Source organism: Crocuta crocuta, unplaced genomic scaffold (assembly GCF_008692635.1).
Source record: "Crocuta crocuta isolate KB4526 unplaced genomic scaffold, BGI_CrCroc_1.0 scaffold264, whole genome shotgun sequence".
Taxonomy (NCBI): Eukaryota; Metazoa; Chordata; class Mammalia; order Carnivora; family Hyaenidae; genus Crocuta; species Crocuta crocuta.
In genome coordinates this window covers 2,594,180-2,612,724 of record NW_027529597.1, presented here as the reverse complement: position 1 = coordinate 2,612,724, position 18,545 = coordinate 2,594,180, and positions in this window count along the sequence as shown.

Genomic DNA, 18,545 nt, shown 5'->3' with positions numbered 1-18,545 from the left:
GAATGAATGAATGAAGAATGAATGAATGAATGAATGACAGAAGTGAATGACTGATAAATGGATAGATAGATAGACAGACCGATGATAGATTTTAAAACTCATATTAAACTACAGTGAAAATTAATTAAGAAAGTGTTCTGTAACATAAATAAATCTTTTAAAGAATTACTTTTCCAGATGACTATCAATAAGTTTAGAAAGGAAAGAAATTAGATTAAAAATAAACATGTGAACATTAACTACACAGACATTCTTTGTGGAAAAGTCATGATCCCCCTACAAAGAGTGTTCTATTGCATTTTCTTCAACTAAAAGAGAACAAATTGTTTGCTTTGGTTATTTCTTCCCATACTTTCCATAAAGGTACGATGCCAGAGGATACTGTTAGCTCAGAGAAAATGGTAGAACTATTCTCTATTTTTATGTGCTTGTACAAGTTTGAGAAGTAAAGAGAAAGAGATGCTAACAAGCATTTTGTGCTAATGAAATTGTTCCACACACATGACATTTCCATCTCAGATTCCCTAACATTGGGTCATCTGCATGTCCAGAATCTTGTGGTCTTGAGTTGATGTAGGCTTTTCCAGCTGGTCTTTTTTTTTATGCTGACAGCAAGAAGAATAAATCCATAAAGTGCTGCAACCACAAAGCATAAAGACTGATGGTAAAGCTATTGCTTAGCTTAGGGTTTAATAATACTATTTAAAGTCAGTTTACCTCAACATTGACAAAACAAATCTACTTTAATAAGGTTAAAGAACAAGAATTATTGCCTTGTGATAGCTGCTCATAAGCTAGGTTTGGGCTCTGTCTCTAAAAAGAACATAAACTGGTTAAAAAACTCAAAATTTTTGTCAAGCAACCACTTGTTTTCCTTACCACAAAGTCAAACATATTGTTTAAATGACTCCTAAAATAAATCCAAAGAAAGTAGTTATCAATCAAAGGTGGACAACAATAATTCCAAATAAAACATTTCTTCTTCATTAATCAGGAAGAAAACCAGCTGCATTAAGCAGTTACCCTGAAAAAATCATTAGAATGTGGGCCAGGAGGGATGAAGTGGAATATAAGATACAGCCCTTTTACTCAAGTCTCTGTAATATAATGATAGGAAGTAAAATGTTTAAGAAAGTTCTAAAGATTTGGTTGACGAGGTTCTAATGTAGTCATTCTAAAATATTTTGGGCCATCCCCTACAGTAAGAAAGTTTATGCATTAACTAGTACACATAGAACACTCACCAACACAGACACATAAAACATACAAAACAGGTAATCCTTACACTTACTACATATAAAGAATTCTGACATTTTCCATTTTATTTTTTTTTTAATTTAAGTGATGACTTATGGTCTACAATTTCAAAAATATTGGTCTAGAGCACAAGACTGTGACATCCTTAAAAGCAGAAAGCTTCTCTTCTATCTTTCTGTTCTAAAGAACTAGTTCAGTGTCTAGGGGTGGATAAATGCATACTACATTTTTAGTGAATAACTGAATGAATAAAGTATACAGGCATCATATTAAAAATAAGGACTGGAACTTTTGGAAGTTGTTATTACAATTTATTCAATAGTGTACCCAACTATCATTAGCAAAGTAGGTAAATTTGATAGATGGGAAGATAGATAGATGATAGGAAGATAGATAGATGATGATGATAGATAGATAGATAGATAGATAGATAGATAGATAGATCATAGATCATAGATCATAGATAGATAGAAAGAGATAAAAGATAGATACATAGATACATAGATAGATACATAGATAGATGATAGATAGATAGATAGATAGATAGATAGATAGATAGATAGATAGTTAATTGATAGAGTGAGCTCAAGCAAGTTTTCCCTACTAACTAAACACATTTTACAGTCTTTCATCTCTCTCTAGATTGAAGTTTCCAACTAATAAATACTATATTATTGTATTTGGTTAAGATCATGGATTATGGAGCCAGACTAGCTGGATTTCAATCCCTAGTTCTGTTAATTTCTTTGTGACCCACACCTTGTATAAGTTGCCTCATTTGTAAAATGCAGACAGTTCTGGATCTAGCTTCATAAGCTTGAAAAAAGTATTAAATTATTAGATATATGGAAAGCACTTAAAGTTCTTCCTTATACCAAAGGACCATTAAATAAATATCACACAGACTACCTTGGTCAGTCCAGAGTAGCAGACATCTTTCTGGTCCAAGCTCATTCTCAAACACAAAACCTGAGACCTACAGATCAAAATCTTGTCAACAATCAAAACATGTGACTTGGGCAAGTTGTAGTAAGTTTCCCATGACAGAAAATACTCAAAGACATTCTAGTTCTACACTAAAAAATGTGGATGTTACACATGGTCTTTGTAGAAGACAATGTAATTTTTCCCATTGAACCGCAACAGTGTTGACTGAATAAGATTAACTCCAGCCCCAACACAGAGATAGGTCAGAGGCACACACAGGTAAGTACCATATGCTACTTACTGTACCATTGATTCAAACATATGGACATTTAATCCTGGATTATCTCTCAGGTTAAGCCATTATTTTGGCCAGAAGGGATGAGTATATGATCTCAAGTGGTGGTATCCAAGGAAAGGAGGGGCACTTGTTTTATATGTATGTAGCAATTCTCACACTTTAGATGGTGAAATACATCATTTAGGACAGTCATTTTGTTACCCTGAGTGAAGTCAGCATGAGGGTGAAACCCACATAAGGAGTATGGTGGATTTTAGAAGATTCTTGATTAGTTCAGCTCATCAACCACTTGATACCTACTCTACCTCTGGACGTCTCAGTTATGTGAGTGTATAAGTTGTCTGTATTTCATAAGTCAGTTTGAGTTGAATTCCCTGTTGAATTAAGTTTCAAGCATCTGATGAGGGGATCATCTAGAAGACTTACAACATCATGTCCAAAGTGCCAAATAAATTGGGTTCCCTTTTTCTTCAAACATGCAGAAAGGTTTTTGCTAATGGGTTCATTTTATTTAAATATTATTTTTAAATAAAAAAATACACTAAGGATTTTTAAAAATAGAGTGAGTGCTCACAATGTGACAATAACAGTGCTAAGAAATTTGCAAACATTATTTCATTTTAATTTCATGCCAAACCAGCCAAACCAACGAGGCTGAAATTACAACTATTATCTATTTCAGATGAAGATTAGGCTACTAGAAATTACTAAAGTTGCATTTAAGTCACATAATTAGTCAATTAAGAACTCACATCCAAATATAATTTTATCTAGCTCTTAAGTTCTTAACCATTATACTCTGTGGCTTTAAATGAATTATATAACAGGTGCTGTGTAAATAGGTGCTGGAAACACAACTCAGTATGGCTCAACAAAAATTTTTGAGAGTATATTACGTACTAGGCAAGATATACAAATGAATAATTAAATCCTATGATCTGAGAAAGGCACAATCAGAATTTTCTTTTTCCTCCTCACCAATGCCTTCAAATACAGTCTGAAATATTTCCATTTTATGTCACTGGGCTAGAGTGGGCAGATTATGGTAAACTTTAGCTCTAAGGACAGTCAACTTTCACATATTAAAAAATCTAGACCATCCAAACTCCCAGCATATAAAACTTCAAGAATAAATTCTAAAGTAAACTATGAATTTGGGGGAGGATTATGGTGTACCAATATATATTCATCAACTGTAACACATATAACACTCTGGTGGAAAATGTTAATAATGGAGGAGACTATGCACATATAGGGGCAGGGAGTATATGGGAAGTCTCTATACATTTCTCTCGATTTTGCTGCAAGACTAAAATTGCTCTAAAAAATTAAGTCCTGGGGCACCTGGGTGGCTCAGTCAGTTAAGTGTCCAACATCAGCTCAGGTCATGATCTCATGGTTCGTGGGTTCAAGCCCCACATCAGGCTCTGTGCTGACAGCGCAGAGCCTAGAGCCTGCTTCAGGTTCTGTGTCTCCTGCATTCTCTGCCCCTCCCCTGCTCACACTCTGTCTTTGTCTCAAAAATAAATAAACACACATTAATTAATTAATTAGTTAATTAATTAAAAAGATAAATATTAAGTTCTTAAACAAAACATTTAAAATTTTAAAAAGTATATATAAACCAGAGGTTTCTGCTTTTAAGCATATTGTAGTATGCTTAAAACCTAGATGTTCACTTTCCAACCTTAAACAACTAGAAAACAAAAATAAAAATATTTTTAAAAGGTGGTTTGCAGATATTAAATAAAAACCCATGCAGGACATGATACTTCATGAAAGGAAAAGAAAAAAAAATGAGGCAAACCTACAACAGTCCTAGTGTGCAGACTGGAAGGAATTATTAGCAGGAAGGGAAAATCCAAACAGAAACCTAAAGTCCTGCTGAGTTCAGAAGAGCAAGGTCAGAATTTGAGGATGCTAAAGCAGGTGAAATCTGTGTAGCAGAATTCATAAGTAGAGGGAGCCACACAGGAAATGAGCTCAATTTACAAAGACATCCCTTTCAGGTTTTGTTAAGTATTTCAAATTAGCCAGGGTTAAACTAGAGAAGCAGAATGAGTAGGATGGAAATATACATACTAATATATTACGTTATGTTATATTATATTATATTATATTATATTATATTATATTATATATTAATGTAAAGGCAGATAAGTTTAAGTATATATATGTATATATGTATTTGTATAGATAAAGATATAGAATTATTAAGATAAATTGGATGGGGCACCTGGACGGCTTAGACTGTGAAGTGTCTGACTTCAGCTCAGGTCATGATCTCATGGTTCACAAGTTCAAGCCCCACACTGGACTTTCCACTGTCCGTGCAGAAACCGCTTCAGATACTCTGTCTCCCTCTCTCTCTCTGTTCCTTCCCTACTCATTCGCACTCTCTGTCTCTCTCTCTCTCTCTCTCTCAAAAATAAAGAAACATAATAAATAAATTGATTTATGCTATTTTGGGGCTGGGGAGATGAGGCTGTATCAAGGCGTATATATGGATATGTAGATCTAACATATACATATGTTTAATTAATATAATAATATGTATGTGTGATTAATTAATTACATATAATTATTATCAGGAATTGGCTTAAGAAATTTAAGGGGCTGGTCAAGTTAGCCTGAAGCAAGGCAGGCAGTTAGGAAGTGAAGATCATGAGCAGGCTAGAACTCTATGAGCTTGATAAGCTTGAATCCATAGGTGGACAGTTAGGAAGAGGAAAGCCAGGGGAATGGGAAAGAACTGTCAGGTCTACCTACTGTTTGGAGTCCCTCTCCTCAGGGAAAACCTACACCTTCTTCTAAAGGCTTCTATTTCAGGGGTGCCTGGGTGGTTCAGTTGTCTGAGCTCTTGATTTCACCTCCATCATGATTCCAGGAACAGGGGATCAAGCTCCAGCTCAGACTCTGCACTGAGTATGTAACCTGCTTGGGATTCTCTCTCTCTCTCTCTCTCTCTCTCTCTCTCTCTCTCTCTCTCTCAGATAAAAACTAAAATTAAAATCTTTAAAAAATACATAAATAAAAAATAAAGACATCTATCTGATTAAATCAGGTCTAAGATGGCCATCTTTTGATTAACTCAAAGTTAGCTGATTATGATTTTAATCCCATCTGGAGAATATCTTTACAACATCACCCAGTTTACCTTTAAACAGTAAACTGGGAGAAGATGGGTTCATCCTGCAAGCTGGCTGCTGCCTCCCTTTCTTACCCATCCTAACTGGAAACACACTAGAAAGGGAATTCTGAAGAGTCTTGTTTAGTCTAGAAAAATTGGCACATCAGAAAGTGATCACAGATGTGAAAAGTAAAACTTCAAAAGACAGGCAAGAAGGAGTAGAAAGTCATAGACTGAGCAGTGCTCTATATTAACATCAGAAGGGGAAATATTTGAGTTCCCACAAGCCAGAGCAGAGAAACCAGAGTCTATCTCTGGATAAAAAACTACTCTTGCCATGTCCTAAGTTTCAAAATAGGATTAAAGGGATTAAATTGATCTTCCAGTAACATGACTGGCTGCCAAAACTAACCTCAATGACCTTAAAGAAAAAAAAATCCAAACACTCAACATAATGTCAAAATGTCTAACAAGTATCCAAAAATTAATAGACATGCAAAAAAAGGAAAATCTTCTCCATGACCAGAAGAAATATGAATCAGTTTGGGTTATTTTTTTAAGAGTGGGTTTCATAGTATTTGGGAACAACTATGGTCAATTTTCATTAATGTGGAAGTTGACTGATTAATGTTAAAAATCAATGGGTAGAATAAACCCAGTACTCATACTCGACATTGTAGTTTGCTTTTAGTTCCAAAATTTTTAGCATTTCTTCCCCGAAAACATCCAAGGCAGAAGGATCCATTTCACTTGCCTATTTCACCTCTAAGTACCATGATGTTGTTGGTAACCTACTGCAATAACACATAATGAGAGAGATGATGGAATTAGCCAACAAGAACATTAAAACAATATTATAACTCTACTCAAGTATTCAAAGGAAAATATGAACATAGTGAGGATGTAAGTGAAAAATATAAAAAATATATCAGCTGGAATTTCTAGGTATGAAAATTAAAATATCAGAAATGAAAATGTCACTGAATGGGATAACTGTATATTAAACACTGCAAAAGAAGATTCTAGTGATATTAAAAACATAGCAATAGAAATTATTAATAATGAGCACAGTAAGGAAAAAACTGAAAGAAAATAAACATAATCTAAATGATTATTAGAAACATATCAAGTAGCCTAAGATAGGTGCACTTATGTTTCCAAATTAAAAAAAAAAAAGAGAGAGAGAGACCGATGAATGATAAAAACAACTACAATAATAACAACAGGAAATAACAGCAAAATAGCCCAATGTAGGTCAGGAAATAATAAACATTTTTCAAATTTGATTTAAAATGCCCACACACATACGTCAAAGAAGCTCAAGGAACCCAGAGCAGAAAAAATACAGACACAGATCCACACATTCAAAAGTATATCAAAAGTAAGTTATTAAAAATCAGTGACAAGGAAAAAATTATAAAGGCAACCAGGAAAAAGAAAAGGAACAAGGAACATATGGAAAAAGAAAGATAGCATAATCACAAACTTCTCATCAGAAACTATCCAAACCAAAATAAATATTATGACATCTCTAAAATGATGAAAGACGAAGACTATGAAACTAGAATTTTTTAGCAAGCAAAAATATCATTCACTAGCGTGGATAAATTAAATAATTTTTTGGAAAAACCAATGTTGAGAAAATTTATCATCAACTGTTTGACAGTACAAAAATTATTAGAGAAGTTCTTCAGGTGAAGGATAAATGACATAAGATGAATATTTGTACACACAATGGGATGAAGAATGCTAACTTGGTAAGTATGTTGCTAAATTTAAAAATATATATTTTTAAATGTTTATTTTTGGGAGACAGAGAGAGAGAGAGAAAGACATCGTGAGCAGGGGTGGGGCAGAGAGAGAGACAAAGACACAGAATTGGAAGCACAGAGCCCAAAGCAGGGCTTTAACTCAGGAACTGAGAGATCATGACCTGAGCCAAAGTCGGAAACTTAACCGACTGAGCCACCCAGGTGCCCACTCCCCAATTTTTTTAATGTTTATTATTTTTGAGAGAGAGGGAGAGGCAGAGAGAGACAGAAAGAGACAGAGAGACAGAGGAAGAGGAAGAGAGGGGCAGAGAGAGAGGGAGACCAGAATCGGAAACAGGCTCCAGGCTCTGAGCTGTCAGCACAGAGCCCAACACGGGGCTTGATCTCACGAACCCCAAGATCTTGAGCTGAGCCAAAATCCCATGCTTAACTGACTGAGCTACCCTGGCGCCCCAATATGTGGGAAATTTAAAAGTGTCTGCTCATGTTACATTTTTCTGGAAGATCGTTTACTGTTTAAAACAAAAATAATCGAGATGCATTTGAGAGATTACTACACATGCATAATCATATAAAATATAGGAAAAAGGAAGAGAGGAAATGGAGGCATTTGGTTAAGATCTATTAAGTTACATGAAATGGTAAAATTTAATATCAAAATCAAGTGCACTAAGTTAAATGAAGTATTATAAACCTGAGGACACCTATGGGAAAACACAAGGAAATAGCTAAGAAGTAAATGGTGGAAATAACACTGAATGGTAAAATGCACTTAATGAATCCAAAAAAATCAGGTAAATGGAAAAAGGGAATAAAAAATGGATGGTATCAATGGAAAACAACAAGCAATGTGACAGATTTAAGTATAATCTTCTTGATAATTATATCAAATGCAAATGTTGTACACACACAGTTAAAATACAAAGATTGCCAGTATAAATAAAATTGCAAAGTGTTGCCTATAGAAATAATTTTATGGAATTTTTTAAAGTTTATTTACTTATTTTGAGAGAGAGAGAGAGAGAGTCAGCAGGGGCAGGAAGAAAGACAAGAGAGAGAATCCCAAGCAGGCTCTGTACTTTCAGAACAGAGCCAGATGCAGGGCTTGAACTCTCAAGCTGTGAAATTATGAGCTGAGCCAAAACTGAGTTGGATGCTTAACTGATTGAGCCACTCTGACGCCCCCAAGAAAGTCATTTTAAATATGAAGACACAGAATGGTTAAAATTACAGCATAGAAAAATAATCATGCAAATTCTAAGCATATGAGAGCTGGTGTTCTTGTCTTAATATGGTACTAAGGTTCAAAAGAGGTGATATTATTAGAAATAAAGGTAAGCATTTCATAATAAGAACATCAATTCATAAAGAAGGCATACCAATAATAAAATGTATGTATCTTAAAACAGAGCTTCAAAATACAAATAGAAAATTAATAGACTGAAAACAGACTAACTTGAAATTGAATATCCACTCCTCTCTTAATAATTAGTACAATAAGTAGTTAGAAAATGAGTAAGGAGATGAAATATCAAATAGTATCAATCAACATGACCCAACTGACATTTCCATAACACATTCATAGATGCACATGGAATTTCCAACAAGATAGTAAATATTAGAACTGCAGAATGTTTTATAACTGCAAAAAAAATTACAGGAGAAGTTGATAACAGACAGGCACTTGGAAATTCCCCCAAATACTTGGAAATTCAAACAGTATATGTCCAATGCACAAACATGGGTTAAAAAAAATCACAATCAAGGGGCACCTGGGTGGCTCAGTCGGTTGAGCCACCTACTTTAGCTCGGGTCACCATCTCACGTTTCCTGAGTTCAGTCACCATATTGGGCCCTCAGCTGTGAGTACAGAGCCCATATAGGATCATGTCCCCTGTCTCTACCCCTCCCCCAATTACGCTCTCTCTCAAAAATAAATAGACATTTAAAAAATCATATACAAAATCAGAAAATATTTTAAAACATGTACAGTGAAAACCACAGCATATCAAAATTGTGGACTGTAATTAAATCCCTGATGAAAGGAAGACTCACTCATTACCTTTAAAGATTTATGCCAAAAAAGAAGAAACACTTAAAACCAATGACATGGATTCCACCTTAAAAAAGCGATTATTAAATCCAAAGTATTAAAAAAAAGAAGAAATGATGACGATAAGAGCAGAAACTGATGAAATAGAAACTTGAAAAAAAGCAATAGCCAAAAACAATGAAATAGAAACCAAAAATCAAAAATGAGAAAACTTAAGCTGGGCAGATCAAGAAAGAAACAACCTACAAATACCAAGAAGGAAAGGGGCAAACTTACCAGACATCAAACACCGAAAAGATAAGAAGGAATATTACAAATAGTAGTAAGCCATTAATTTCAAAATTTTAGTTTACATGGAAAAGCCCCTTAAAAATCCCGATTGCTAAATGAACGAAAGAATAAATAGAATATAGAATTACCTTTATGTCTACTAAATAAATGAAAATCATAATCAAGGTCTTCACTGTTGGTTTGCAAACTCAGAGCTTCCTCCCTGACATCTGAAATTAGCCCCAGTTCTGGAAGGGCAAGGAGACAAGGAAAAATTAAAGGTGGGGGNACAAGGTAACTTACATAGCAGGCTTGTCTTCATGCCTACAAGCCGAGGAGCAGATTTCCGCACCTGCCCGCCAGAATCTTAGAAGTTCTTGTCAAAGCCTTACCTGGGCTTTGTCACCGAGTAGATTGTTCTGATGGTCTCAGCAAACACACTGCTTTCTGGAGGCTGCATTCTTGGAAACAATGGCTCCCACCATGGGAACTAATGTGCCAAGTGCTCCTTCAGGGTGAGTGTGAGGTGAGGGGTGGGAGGGAAGGAGCTTCTGATTCCCTGGGTGGAGCTCCCAGGGCAACTGGGGGTCATGTCCTCTGGATGAACTCCTCTAACATTTCACCCCTCGTGATTGGCCCTTAGGCGCATCTTCTGCAATGTGCCCTGAGCACACTGAGTCACACTAGCTGGCTTGGCCGCTGTCTGGCTGCGCTGGAGGCTGGTACCACTGCCACAATAGAGGCACATGCAGGAGAAAACACAGATCGAGGTAATGATTTTTAAAATAAGGGGCGCCTTATTTTATCAGTTAAGCATCCAACCTCAGATCAGGTCATGATCTCTCAGTTTGTGGGTTCGAGCCCCTCCCAGGCCCTGTGCTGACAGCTCAGAGTCTGGAGCCTGTTTCAGATTCTGTGCGTCCCTGCTCTCTGCCTTTCTCCCATTCACACTCTGTCTCATTCTCTCTCTCTCAAAAATAAATGTTTTTAATAAATAAATAAATAAATTAATTAATTAAATTTAATAAGTAACAATTTTTTCAAACCAAGAGCTGTGTCTCCCCGCTCTCACCCCTTCTCCCATTCATACTCTGTCTCATTCTCTCTCTCTCAAGAATAAATGTTTTTAATAAATAAATAAAATAAAATAAAATAAGTAGCAATTTTTTTTCTATCAAGAGCTCCATGATCCAAACCACTGATTAAAGTCTCCTAGGCTGGGGTGGGATAACTCGGGGTATTCCCAGGTGTACTCATATGATTTAATACAGTGGCTATATTAGCAGACTCATCAGGTATGAACATCATACAACACTCTGAATAAAAAGACTTTGGGTGCCGGGGCACCTAGGTGGCTCAGTAGACTAAGTGTCCCACTTCAGCTCATGTCATGATCTCATGGTTCATGGTTTGATTCCCACATCAGGTTCTGTGCTGACAGCTAGGAGCCTGGACCATGCTTCAGATTCTGTGTCTTCCTCCCTCTCTCCCCAACCTTAAAAATAAATAAACATTAAAATAAAAATTTTAAAAAAGACATGGTGCCTCCTAACAAGGCAGCAATAATGTTCAAGGCCATTCTGTTATGGAGAACAGCCTTTCTCCTTAGAGACATTTTATTGTTCAGTACAGACAAGTTCTGCTGGCTATCATTTAGGCCTGTTGGGTGAATTTAGTAAGGGCTTCTATGCATGCTATAATGTCCTCCAGGCCAACAGAGGGGACAGACATGGCAGTCAAATGATCACACCACTGGAAACAACATGCCTATCTGGCCTTGAGGAGAGGGAGGCTAGAAATGGTTATTACTATAGGACAGATGCTCTATGCCAGGGAAAACCCAGGGCCTAACCACCCATGGACAAAGATTTGTGCCATACATTGGGTCACATTTGGGGCCACCCAGTCAGTGCCAAACCAGCTGCTATCGTTTAGTAGGACAGAATGACTTCTTGGTTCTGGTGATATCCATTCTGTACCCTTGGTACAACTGGGTTGATTCTGTTTAGAGTGAGTTTTCTTTTTCTTTTTCTTAAAATTTTTAATGTTTTTTTTAATGTGTTTTTTTTTTTTTTTTCTGAGAGATAGAGAGAGACAATGTGAGCAGGGGAGGGTCAGAGAGAGAGAGGGAGATACAGAATCTGAAGCAGGCTCCAGGCTCTGAGCTGGCTGTCAGCACAGAGCAAGACGTGGGGCTTGAACCCACAAACTATGAGATCATGACCTGAGCTGAAGCTGGATGCTCAACCAACTAAGCCACCCAGGCGCCCCTAGAGAGATTTTTCTGTACCCAGAATAGGGGTGCCCAGGTGCTCAAATGTCCATAACATATGGTGATCCACATGAATGCATTCCAAATCTGAGCATAGCCTCCCATGGCTCTACTGGCGGTAATTTTAGGGTACTTCTTGTCAGTGGATTGATGGACAGCTTGTGTAGGTTGATTGACAGTGAAAGATGCCCATGACCAGTGTTATTGATAGTGTGTGCCGTGGGTCAAGTTTCTGGATCAGTATGGGTAATATCGGATAAATTATGAGTACTAATCCTAACTTATTCTTCCTTACCAGATGGCTTTAGGGCCTTGCAATCCCTACCCTGGTGGGGGTGATGCCCACCATGGCAATTCTGCCTGACAAGCTAGAGAGGTACAGCCACCAATATCTGGACTGGTTTGTGAAGCATGGAAGTGGGCCCACTGCAGAAAGGTATTTCCATCAGGAGCCATCACGGGACAGGACACCACAGGAGCAGGAGACCTTCAAGACCGAAAAGACAGATATTTAGTAGGAACTCATAGGGTAAGTTCTTCTCCTTTTGTAAGAATTGCCCTTGTGGTCTGATCTTTAGATGTTAATGTGGCCGTGACTTTAGGAATTTGACTAGTCATGCATACCATGTGTGTTCGCTGGGGGAGGTAGCACTGTCAGATGTGAGGAGATGGCCTGGGGGCTGATTATGTCAGACCAGGACCCTCATCTTCTCCCCTCTTCAGTGATACGTGCTCCATTCCACATGAATGCATTTGTACAGGTCCTGCTTACAGCAGGACATGGGATCCCAATGAAGACTGAGTAGTTTCCCTTTACTCAAGGTGCAGATTTACTTACCTAATGGTGGAACATCCCATTACAAATTCCTATTGGAATGTAGGAATATATTCCAATATAGGATAATTCCTTTTCCAGGTATTATGGGACTTGTGTGCTCAGCAGCACAGCATGTGATCCATGCTGAAAAGCAGGACAATGAGTGTCCTCTGTGACTTCCATACCATTAAGGGATTGGGTGTTTGGGCAGAGGTGTCCAGTCTGGCATAAGGACAAGCAGAGTCTACTGTTGACCATTCAAATGTATTAAAACCTTGGATAGTACTTTAGTCTACTTGGTCAAGGTGGGTTTACTGGTTCATAATTTAATCTGCTGCTTTAGGGAGAGAGGGATGATGGAACCTTTATTCAATACCACGTTCCATTGCACAGTTTTGCACATCATGACCTTTGATGACCTCCAGTAACTGTCATTCAGTCAGGGTATCTGTACACGGTACTGAGCTTCTCTAATCCCCAAATGGTGGAAGCCTGATTAGATGATGACAGGGGAAAGCTTGAGTTAGGCCAGATATAGTGCCTACACAAACCAAGACATATTTAGAACCCTCACCCAGAGGGAGGAATCCAATATAATCAATTTGCTCAGCCTTCATTGATTAGAAATTCCAGTGGATGGTCCCAGACTCATTTGGAAGTTGCCTTGTTGCATCATTTAAAACACAAACGTTGTTATTTTTACTGTCCATATCAGTGTATTGAAAGTACTCTGAGCAGGGCATACAATATCCATTTGGTGAAGCTCTTTTATGGTGTCTCCAACTTTCTTATGGCCCCAGCCACCACTCTTCTCAGGGATGGGAAACGTAACCTGTGTCCAGTTGGTGTTCTTTCAGCACTGGTTTGATTACTCTAACCCACAGGTGGTATTCATTGATAGAAGCTTGCAGAGTTTGACCTTGTAGGATATGGGTGCCAACATGTTCTCTGGCATTGGAGAGATAATTTAATATTCTCAGAAGCAGGGGAAAATGCGAAAATGCCTAATTTGCAGTTTATCAAAAGAATCTTCCTTACCAAAACCATTTCCCTTTCATAATTATCAAATATGCTGAGGGGCCCAAAAATTTTCTGAGAGCTATCATGTATTAGAATATATTCAGGTTCAGTATCCACCAGAGCTGTCACCTTCATTTATTTCTGAGGGACCAGTGAATAGTCAGCTCAACATGGGCCTTCAGTCATCTCCAACAGCCTCCACCTGGAGGTATCTTGGCTTGGATACTATACCTGGGGCATGAGAGCACTCACCCAGAATAGGATTGTATCCTGAGGCCTCTGCTGGAGCAGGTGGGGCATCAGGGATGGTGGGGACAGGAGAAGCAGGTCTGCACTGTTGTTGAGGTATGAAGGCTTTCCACAGGCTGGGCAACCCAGTGTCAAATTGTAAGTCTGTCTTCTCTGGTGGGGTCTTGGTTGCCATAAAGTCGAACCACATTTGCCTCTGGGTTACTTTTCTTAGTCCTTGGATGGCCAACTGGGGTAGCTTTTGGGCTTCTGAGTTCCCTCTCTGTCTCAGGTCTGTCGTACAGCCTGTACCCATTCCAGGATTTGTCAGTTTCTTCTATATCTCCAATGGATTGTTCAACATCATAAATGATGTGTCCCCTGACTAGACTCAGCATGAATAGCAGTGTCCCATATCAGGTACTTAAGGTAGACGGAACTATCTTGTCTTTCATCCCTGTAATGAATATGACTTGATCAGGGTCTTCAAGCGGCAAAGATAGCCTGTCTTATTCTCAATACCTTAGGATTTGTTGTACTTCTATAGATTTCCAGGTTGCCATGTGCCCAAGAAGATCAAGACAAGTCTTCTTGCAGGCTTGAATGGTCCAGTCTATAAGAAGTGACACGCACCTTGAACCCTGAGCTTGCCTGAGGGCAAGGCTTATGGTGAAGTTGCTTTTTTCCCTGCCTCCTGCCTGGTTAGAGACATGCCAGCCTCTCCACCACCCCATCCCATAGCCACACTAACTAACCATTCCTGGATAGTTACCTGAGCTCTTTCTGGAACTTGGCAGCTATATCAATAAGCTGTAGTCCTGGATGACTTCTCTCATCATTTGTCTCAAACATATAAGAAAGAAAAAATTGCCATTCCTACACCACCTATTTTAAGATATAAAAGAGTTATCATTCCTTAACTCATTTTATATGGCAGTAATACACTGATATTGAATCATAAAGATATTTCAAGAAAAGAAAACTAGAAATTAATATCCTTCATAAACAAAATTCTTAACAAAACATTAGCTGATTAAATCCAATTTTATATAAAGAGAATCTTATACCATGCACAAATGGTATTTATCCCAGGAATGCAGGGATTGTTTTATACTAAAAAATCAATTTAATACACATTAGCTGATGAAAAATAAAATCCACTATGATTAATCAATGGAGAGAAAAGAAACACTTGACGAAACTCAATACCAATTTATGATAATAACTCTCAACAATTAGGAATAGAGAAAGTTCCTCAACCTTTAAAGGAAATCTATGTAGGACTTACAAGTAATATTGTAGATGGGAAACAAGTATTCTTACCACTTTTATTCAACTAGAGGTCCTGCTAGTGAAATGAGTTAAAAAAAAAAAAAAAAGTAAACTGGAGATTACAAACCTGCTTCTATACATTGATGACTTGATGGTCTATGCAGAAAATTCTAAAGAATCTCCAAAAACAACTAGAACTAGTAAGGTCATTGGACATTTGGTCAGTATACAAAATTCCATTGTATTTCTATTTACTAGCAAAAAATATTAGAAATTCATTTTTGCAAACTATTACCATTTACAATAGCTTCAAAACTATGAAATACATAGGGTAAATTTTAATAAAACATGTGTAAGAGCTAGAGAATAAAACTAGAAAATACCAGAGAGAGAAAAACTTTTTTAATTTTCTATTTTATTTTAAAGAGACTGAGGGCATGAGCAGGGCAGAGGGGCAGAGGGAGAGAGAAAATCTTAAGGAGTCTCCACATTTTGCACAGGACCTGTTGCAGGGCTCAGTCCCATAACGCCGGGATCATGACCTGAGCTGAAATTAAGAGCCTGACACTCAACTGACTGAGCCCCCAGGTGCCCAGCAACTGAGAGAAATTTTTAAAAGAGTATTGTTACAGAAAAAAACATTCTCCACAGATGGGTTGGAAGATTCAGTTGATGTCAAGTCTCCAGAAATTGTTTAACACACTCAACATGATCTGAATAAAATGCCTACAGAATTTTTTTGCAGAAATTAGGAACTTGGTTTAAAATGTATATGAAAGTGCAGAAGACAAGGCATTGTCAAATAATTTTGAAAAAGGAGAGCAAAACTGTAGAACTGAGAATACCTGATTACAAAACTTATAAAATCTTACAGGATCCAGGACCCTTTGGTATCTGTATAAGGATAAATGTATATATAGATAGTTCAGAAATAAACCCATTTGTAGTTAATTTATATGTGATATAGGCGCCCAGGTGAGGAAAAGATAGTCTTTCAATTGGCTTGGGAAAAAATATGTATGAACATTTGTTTTACAAAGAATTTGTATTAAATATTTATAAGAACTTCTCACAACTCAGTAATACGATAACACAAGGCAAAAGCTTTGAACATTTATGAAAAGAAAATGCATTAATGGCTATAAACACATACAAAAATTCAAAATTCATCATCAACAGTAAACCAACTATGAAATACCACTACTCACTAACTTAGGTAATGTTGTTGTTGTATTTTTAATTTCAGTGTAGTTAACATACAGTGTTATGTACATTTCAAGTATACAATATTGTGATCCAACACTTCCATATATCACCCAGTGCTCATCCAATAAGTGCACTCCTTAATCCCCATTACCTATTTCACCCATCCCCCACCCATCTTCCCTCTGGTAACCAACCATTGGCTTGTTTTCTGCAGTTAAAAGTCTGTTTCTTGGTTTGTCTGTCTGTCTCTCTAACTTTCTGGTCCTCTGTCTCTCCCTCTTTTTTTCTTTTACTCATTTGTGTTGTTTCTTGACTTCCACATATCAGTGAAATCACATGGTATTTGTCTTTCTCTGACTGACTTATTTCACTTAGTATTATACTCCTTAGCTCCATCTATATCATTGCAAATGGCAAGATTTCATTTTTTATATGGCTGAATATCCCATCATATATATGATATCTATCTATCTATCTATCTATCTATCTATATAACACACACACACACACACATGCACATCACTTGTTCCATATCTATTCATCTATCGATGGGCACTTGGGCTGCTTCCAGATTTTGGCTATTATAAAAAATTCCATTATTAAAATGAAGTCCATGCATCCCTTTGATTTAGTGTCTTTGTGGTTTTTTTGGTACATATCCAGTAGTGTGATTACTGGATCATAAGGTAGGAAACTTCCTACCATTTTCCACAGTGGCTGCACCATTTTGCGTTTCTACCACCAGTGCATGAGAGTTCCTTTTTCTCCATATCCTCACCAACACTTGTTGTTTCTTGTGCATTTTGATTTTTGCCATTCTGACAGGTATGAGGTACTATCTCATTGTATTTCTAATTTGCATTTCTCCAACGATGAATGCTGTTGAACATCTTTTCATGTGTCTATTGACCATTTGTATGTCTTCTTTGGAGAAATGTCTGTTCATGTCTTCTGCCCATTTTTAACTGGGTTACTTGTTTTGGGGGTATTGAGTTGTATAAGTTCTTTATATATTTTGGATACTAACCCTTTTTAGGTAATGTTAAATACACTTACAATATCGACATTTGATAAGGATGTGGCACAAATAGAACTCTCATATGTTTGCTGGTGGTATTGTAAATTGGTACAACTTAGAAAATAGCTTTTCAGTTTCCTATAAGTTAAATGCATATACTTACCACACAATTAAGAAATTCTTAGGTATTTACCAAGGAAAATAAAAACTTAAATTTATACAAAGAATCTACTGTATGTAACAGTTTCATTCAAGATAGCCAAAAACTGGAAACGACCCAGAGGTTCATCAATAGGTGAATGGACAAATTGTGGCCTATCAAAACAATAGAATTCCACTTAATTCTAGAATTAAAAAGGAAGAAACTACTGATACATCAACAGTTTTCATGAATCTCAAAAAAATAAGCTGAATGAAACAAAACACAAAAGCACACACTCTGTCCTCCTAGTTATTTGAAATTAAAAAAAAAAAAAAAACAATCTTAGCAATAGTAAGTAAATCAGTGGTCACCTAGGGCCAAGAGTAGAGACTAGCAAGCAGAAGCCTGTCAAGGGTACCAGGGAACTTCTCAAGGTGATTATCATTGTATTTTGATTTTATGGTAGGTACACAGGAATATACATTCTTCAAAAATCATCAAAATATGCACTTAAAATTAGATGTTTTTGAGTAAAATGTTTAGTACTAATGGATTTTTACATTGGTCTTCCCCCACTCCTGTGACTTTGTCTTCCAATGCCAAGGCTCTTCTAGATTAAGAGTAGAATTACAAGCAAAGGAGTAAAGTCCTGAGCACAAAGCCTTGGGTGATTGGTATGCTCTGCTATGACAGGTGTAAAAATACTGACCCTCGATCATAGAGTTCATGTGGGGTATTTATCCCAGGCACTGCCTACACCACTTCCCCTCCAATGACTGGATTCCACTTTTTCCTGACAAAGGAATGGACTGTGGTTGATGCTGTGTAACTCCCTCACATCCTGAGCCAGATAATGCAACCAG